General features: G+C 47.6%; 1 long non-coding RNA gene across 1 annotated transcript; it reads right to left on the bottom strand.

Annotated features, from left to right (window-relative positions):
* Window positions 1-326: 326 nt before the first annotated feature.
* Window positions 327-1762, bottom strand: LOC144167309 (uncharacterized). The gene is made up of 3 exons (XR_013321945.1): window positions 1551-1762; window positions 854-947; window positions 327-413 (listed from the first exon to the last, which is right to left on the bottom strand). It is a non-coding gene; the product is annotated as an uncharacterized LOC144167309 (long non-coding RNA).
* Between the last annotated feature and the right edge of the window lie 5740 nt (window positions 1763-7502).

Here is a 7502-nt window from a genome sequence, read left to right as displayed (position 1 = left end):
TTCACTGCGGTTATAAAACAGGTAGCGATGATTAAGCTCGGTTGTTTTCGAACTTGCTTTTTGAAGTTTTGAATTGCGTTGTTGGCATGTGTGATGTTCTTGAAGTAGGGTGTATGTTCTTTCCAGGTCTGCCAACTGCTTTTTCAACTCAGCACAATTCCTTTGTGTCTCACTATATTTTTTGTGAGAGTTTCATTTGCCGAGTTTCGGTATTCAAAGCTTCGACACCTGCGCTGTTGAGTTGGAGTTTTTGCGATGATGTCTCTTGTGACACCGTGTGAGTTACTCTGGGAGCATTTCCGCTGTATCTGATGATGCGTGACGTTCTTCAGCAGAGTTGTCCACCTCTTCATTGTTGGATGTGGGCACAGGCTGCGTTCGTTCTCTGGGTGGCTTTCGCTGCTTTAGAGCAACTAAAAGCAGAAAGATATGCAAAGCAATGATCAAATATGCAGTAAGTTCAGGGAAAGCGCGGTAATCAAGGGAACGGGAAATCAAGACAAAAAACAAAGCGGAAACACTGCATCATTTACACTAACCAGGTCGAGCGATTGTGCCTTTTCCATGGAGTGGAAATGGATAAACTGGATGCGTGAGGTTAAGGTTGTTGCATGGGCTGATTGACATTAAAATTGAATAGGTGGAAGTGACTCCCGATAAGAGCAGGAGAAGGAGCATCGATACATATACAATTAAATGCATGCATGAATAACGTGTAAAGTCAAAAGAAGTGAAGCATGCCAGACCGACGGCTCAAATGCCGCTGGAACGTTTCCCAGCGGCCACCACCGATTTTTAAGTAATGTACGCACTTATACGAAAACACGCAGTGAATCAAATGGTAAATGTCTACCTCTGATTGGGAAAGGCGTTAGCACAGCATTTGGCTTCAGCTTCTTCCATCCATCTGCCCGGTTTGGTTCAAAACAGAATCCCTCAAAGTGAGCCTGCACGATAAATTTCCAATAAAGTTGCCTTTTTCTCCTGAGAAATAAGAATAAATGTTGTGAAATCAAGCAAATCGAGCAAACTGGCATCCACACGTATCGGCGTACATCCGCACATGATTCACAAAATAGAGGTTTAATTCACATTACTTTTCACCTCCATGCGCTACTTTTATGACATGATAAGCCAGAATAAATGTCCTAAATGTCATAATTTTTCCGCACAACGAGATGTAAAACAGACCTTACGTTGAGACAACGAGGAGAAACACGAGCATAACGCGTCGCATGCAGTTTTACGCTTCGGAATATACCATTCACACTGCCAAAAATGGGCTTTTGCTGAAGTAAGCGTGATGCGCCGGGATGACGCTTCGGGACTGGGAAAGGTGGCACACCTTCTTACAACGAGCGCCTTATTTCGTGATACAAAGCGAAATGACTGAAGATACAAAGCGCCATACGTTTAATATCGGCCCCCCGCTTTAAGAGGCCACGTCCGTTTTAATCAATGAAATATAAAAAGGCCGCCAAAGCATGATGAAAACTCCAACTTAAACACATAAAACCGTACGTCTGGTATCTAGAAACCGCCACACAGACCAGCTGATAATAGCCCCAAATGAATTTGGCATTGCTGAGGAGCCGGGCATATGCAGGAGTGGTTCGTCGGCTGCCACTTGTCCCGGTTGATCTTCCCCGTCCGCAGAAGCCGCCTTTTTGGGTCTCTAGGAAACGAAAACATCCTCCAGACATTTGTAGCGCTGTTAGAACACTGGTGAACGCAGCACCCAGACATTCTGCAAAGAGACTTTGTGAAGAGCGCCGCTTCTCGCGCGCCTAGCGCGGGAGTCGGCGGGGGCGGGATGCAAGAAAATGGCGGCGGCGGCGCCTCCCGAGAACCGGTCTTGGCGGCGGCGACCCCTTCAAAGAGTGGCGCCACCCTGAGCGGAGCGGGCGCGCATCGAGGCACCCTATGCTGCGCATGTGCAGTACTCTCTCTCTCTCCGCGGTCTCCTCTCCTTCGGGCGCGCTGCGCATATAACCGGTGTGCCGCTCTCCGGCGGCCTTTCGGTCGACGGTTGCTCTCCGCTTGCGCTTGAACCGCCCTCAGTGTCGCATCACGCCAGGGCTCCCGCGAGGGGAGGTGGGAGTAATTTTTTATTTTGCGCCCCCCTGTACTCGATTCCCAGCAGTGTTTGTCCACAGATAAGTCTTCTGCCGCTGCTGCCGACTAACCCTCAATCCGCCGCCTTCCTGGCGTCGCAAAGCGTTGTCTGAAAGCGTTGAGTCATTGTCCAGCTCTGGCCGCGTGTATTGCTTTCCGTGAGTGTTCCATTTTTATGTATAATTTTGAGCTGTTGCTCGCTACAGCCCCGAGAAATATTGTTTCAACTTGATAACCTGCTTTCGAGTGAAACTTTTTGTCCTTCCACCCTGTAACGGCCCACTTCTGGGCTAACAGTATTAATAAATGAATGAATGAATGAATGAATGAATCCTGTGTTGCATTACCACCGCTTCACACTCTTGCCCTTTGTTCTTGCTCGTCCCGTCATTCAAATGAATGAAAGTTTCCTCAATTCTTCTTGGGGGCGAAGCCCCTTAGGGGCTCCGTCTTTCGGCGTCTCCTGTCGTCGTCGCCGTTTCATATAGTCACCGTACTAACACACCGGGACACTCGCTTTCCAACGCCTCACCCTAGAATGTAACGGGTACCAAAAGAACGCACCGGGCACTCGTTTTCCAATGCCTCGCACTAGAACGTTTTATCTCCGTGGGCGTAAATGCGTACTAAAACAACACACTGGGCCCTCCTTTTTAAACGCCTCGCCCTAGAACACTTTGTGCTTCAAAGACACGATATTTGTACTGCAAAGGTGTGCACCTATACCTTCGGACGGTTTCATCTCCGTGGGCAAAAATACCAAGGCGCCCAGAATACACTTATACACTGCATTCTTCGCCCCTTCCCACGTTTCACGTTAGGGGAGATGGCGCTTGATTTTTAGGTGCGGAGTACCTTAGAACCGCGCAATGTGCTTCCGCTTCCGTGAGCATCGCATTTACAATCGCAAAAAATCAGACAGGCACCGGCAGGATTCGAGCCTGTGTCTGGTAGACCAGACAAAGTCGGTGTCAGTCGTCTTACCCATTTGGCTCCGACCGTGAGATAGTACCGGAGAGTCAAATCGCTTACTTCCTCGCCTGTAACGGCGCGGAGTACCTTAAGATCTCTCAATGTCCGTCCGCGTCCATCCGTGCACACACCACAATCAAGCTAAAATCAAGCGAAATTCGATTTAAGCCGTGAGTTGCAGTATCACTTAGGGAATAATCAAGGTGCAACTCACGGCTCAAATCGAATGACGGTCGGGACTCAAATCGGATGTCACTCGGGGCGTAAGTTCGATCTCATTTCGACTCCCCGTACTCCGCACCCTCACCATCACCCACGGAGTGGAGATGCTGCCATTTTTTTCTACCCTTGCGCCGCTCCGGCGCTTTCTGTTGGAGGCAGTGCGTAACTTGCTTCTCTTCGACGAAGTCTTCTTCAGCGCTCGTGTGTGTCAAGTACTCTTCCTTGTGTCCGTGTGTAAACCGCGCTGTCTTGTCGTAATCATGTTAATCCAACACGCCCAGATAGCCACGTTCAAGCTTATGTGCCGGAACCGGCACCGTTGGCCGAATCACATGCGGTGATGCCGTCGAAAGTTATGATAGAACAGAAGTGGTCAGACTACCAGTATTGAGGGACGGGCACAAGTTACCGCCTTAATTAATATAGCTCCCTGCTTTCCTAAACAAACATGTATTATCCCTTGAGATAATCGAAACATAAGAAACACGCCCAGGCTATTGGCAATCGACATTTTGAGGTTGACAGCTTGCACTATAAGGTTACCTTTTGTTCCACCGTACGCCGGTACTCTCGTGGGGGGAGTGAATTACTTCTCCTTGGCTGTAATTGACGACCCTAATTACTTCTGCTCGAGCGTTCACATTTGCTGAAATCACTACCGCTGTAAAACAAGCAATTTGGTGCTTGAGGGCACTTGTAATTTCAATTTCCTCGGTTCCTAACACTGGCTTATATTATTCCGTAAGGATTTTGGGGAGGCCCTTACGCATTCATCTTAGGCACCGAGCTAACACTGTACGCATAACTAAGGAATTAACGTTTTCTATATATAGCATCGTGAAATAATAAGGCTGCCCGTGTTGCTGCTTGACGTTTTATATATTACAGATTGGTGCTAGACATTCGTAGAACTTTTGAACTTTTTTCTTCTTTGAACTTCAGTTGTAATTGCTGCATGCCTCTTGTTATCCAAGGATTGCGGTTCTTGAATTTTGTAATAAACTTAAGGCACAAAGTGTACTATACACTCATTAACAATGCCTTTGAACTGGACCTACAATTCATTCACAGTGCACGTCGAATTTGCGCAACTGACCTAGTGAAGTTCCAACATTGCAATGTTAGATACGTCATAAGCGAGACATATTCGGGTGCATGCAAAACTTATCATAATTCACACTATTGGCATCATTGGAGCCCACAGAAACCGGCCCACAGGAGCCCACAGAAACCTGCACGACTTTTCCTTTGCTCAGATCCTGGCCACCCAGAAGAGGTCACTGTTCGCTGGCGTCAGTTTCTTGTTGAAAAGTATAGCAGAATATTTGCCAAACTTACAGAGCCTGCGTAGGTTTCCCCTAGCCCTCTGCCATTACTCTCGCACCGACGGTGAAGAAAACCGGAATGTGGTATAAGACAGAATAAGCCGGAATAAGGTACTTGCAGTACATTATTCCGACTCTGAAGACAACGCTCTCTGCTTTAGCGTATAACCGGAGTCCTTCAATGCCTTTCTGGTCATGAAACTTCGCCGTCACGCTATAGGAGAGCTTCGTACGCTCCACAGGGAGGCCGTGCCGCGGCGCTGGTGTTGATCGGAGGACAGTCGGGGGCGTGGTCAGAGCGCTTGCCGCCTTATAAGCACTGCGCTTTCAACAAACGCTTGCCGCCTTATCAGCACTGCGCTTTCGCTTTACGTGTCGTGGGCCGCTCAAATGGACTTCTCATTTTGTGAGTGGCGAAAACATTTGGTGCGAACGGGCACGCTGCTTCTGCGTTCCTGCCTGCCGGTCTGGATACAGAGCAGCAGCGGCCGCCCGATAGCCTCCGATCTGCGGTGGCGCCCCTCGCGGTAGCCTTTGTCCCCGTACGAAACTTGGCCGGGAGTTTCATGACCAGAGAAGCATTGAATGACTCTGGTATAACCCGACACTCAGGAACCCAACCAAGCAGATTATTAACCAGGGAAATCTGCTTTTACATCGCACATTTCCAGAATTACTGCATCGGGAAATAAAGACGCCTAACAGAATTTTTTTTTGCCTCGTACACAATACGGAAGGCCAAAATGAATGCCATTAGGTTCGCCAAAAGTTGGTTAGCAGGAAATCAAAGTCTAATGGACGGAAGAAAATGCCCGAAAATCAACGCTTATACGTTGTTCATTACCAACAAATCAACCACTCACTCACTCTGTCATTGAACCGATACAAGAGTCTGGGTTGCCTGGGCGACGGATAAACGGTAGCGATAGGTAGCCGCTGTCGAGACATAACCGCTAAGGGCCGAGTTATACAGGGAACGGGAGGTGGCAAAGCGGTACGATAAAAACGTTAATGGACAAGCATGTTCCGTTAGGTGTGCGGCGTGTTCTGTAGAGGGAATATATCACTATCATTGGGTAATTCACCTATATCACTATCATGGGTTAATTTGGCTCTTAGTGTTCTAGTCGATTGCTTCAATTTATTGTGGAAAATTAAATTACGTCGTGGTACGTTATTTTGTGGAAAACGAAGTGGTTCACGACACAGCGGTTTCTTGCGAAACTCTGATTGACGGCACTTAGGGGAGCACTCTAAGAGCCTTCGGACGCTGCACCAGACAGAACCTGTAGAAATTGCTGCAGCGCTGGTTCCTTCGTCGATCTGATGCTTTAACACGCGCCGGTAGCGCTCACTGTGACATTCACTACGTCTAAGGGAAATGACCCAGGTGAAGCCATTAGGCAATCTACGCAAGTGTTTATTTGGCACTCTTACATGATCAAGTCATCGGACAGGTAGCGCATAGATACCACACTCCCATTCGCACGTCGAGTTTCACCCTTACCTATTTCTAAAAATTGGAAGGAATAGCTTACCTATGATCCTGCCCTTCATTTCATCGTTTCACTTCACCGTAGTTAATGCAGTTGTTCCCCTGCAGTTGCTCTTCAAGACCAGGCCAGCCGCACAACGAAAATGGCAACTCCAGGGAACCTTCTCGATGGGCACACTCTATGCGTCATTGCAGGGGCCACTAATGCTAGGCCAACATGGGAAAACCAACTTAGCGTGTGTGCTTTTTCTTGTTAGCCCACCCAGCAATCACCTGAGCTATATCTCAGATGATGATGTCATTTCCGCGGGATATCTTTTGCACGAGATAAAAATGTCACCCTTCAAGTAATAACCAACAAGTAAGCGTTTAAAACAGAAATTCCGAGCATTGAACCCAGTTTCATGACCGTTCTATCCATAAGTGGAACAACTCAACTACGAAAGCAATTGGCCCAGCCCTCTTAAGTAGGGTTCCTGAAGCACATAGATAATTGTTCGAACGTAATCCTAGATGACCTCGTGTGCACATGGCTGTGATCTTTTGGAAACGCCTATACGAAACGTAACGTGTTTGAGCTGGTAGCTTGATCTTTTAGAGACGACATAAACGACACAATTTTCACTGGCTATCTGTATAAAAACATAAATTCATTTTCAAACAATCCTAGTTTAAATGATACCAGGTTACAACACTAAACAATAAAACTCGAGCAGTGCTCGTTTCTACAAAACTAACGGAGCCAGAAAGATAGCAGTTAAAGTCACTCCAGACCCCAACTTAGCCTTTCGGGCAAGCGTTAATAAAAGTCATCGTAAAGAAGTTTGTATAGGCAGATCCATTCCGAAATACTAAAACTTTTGGCGCAAGCCACGAGTTCCCGTGTCAGTTCGCGCAAAGGAAACATCGGGCACACTTGAGGAAAATTTTTAGCAGTCAAATTGTAGTCCCCGCAGTGATAAAAAAAACGGCCACCTTCGCTATTCAGACGCGAAGACTGCGGGAGAAGCCGAGCTGGGTGGTCACCAACTGCTTGAAGTTCGCTTTCTTTAGGTATGCCCCTTTCTGAAGAAAAAGATGGTTGAGAGCGATGCTCTCCATTCACACGATCTAAATCAAAGACCACAGTCCACCCTTTTATAAACCAATAAAAAAAAATGCCGAAGTCCGCAGTCAAACCCTACTTCCTCTCAGCCAAAATCCAACGCCAGCGCCCGAGCTACGAAGCCAAAGGAAATGTGGAGCGCCCCTTATTCGATACTAGCGCAATCGCATAGTCGCCGGTTGCATAACGTGGGGGACCCAGGTACGAGTTAAGTTTTTAGCCGCGCACTCCCAACACATACTCGAGGACCCCTCGCCTCCTGACACTT

This window comes from Haemaphysalis longicornis, unplaced genomic scaffold (genome assembly GCF_048455015.1).
Source record: "Haemaphysalis longicornis isolate Haplotype H1 unplaced genomic scaffold, Haemaphysalis longicornis Haplotype H1 scaffold_2, whole genome shotgun sequence".
In the NCBI taxonomy this organism is placed as follows: Eukaryota; Metazoa; Arthropoda; class Arachnida; order Ixodida; family Ixodidae; genus Haemaphysalis; species Haemaphysalis longicornis.
Note: the sequence above shows the minus strand (reverse complement) of the source record. Positions and strands in the feature narration are given on the sequence as shown.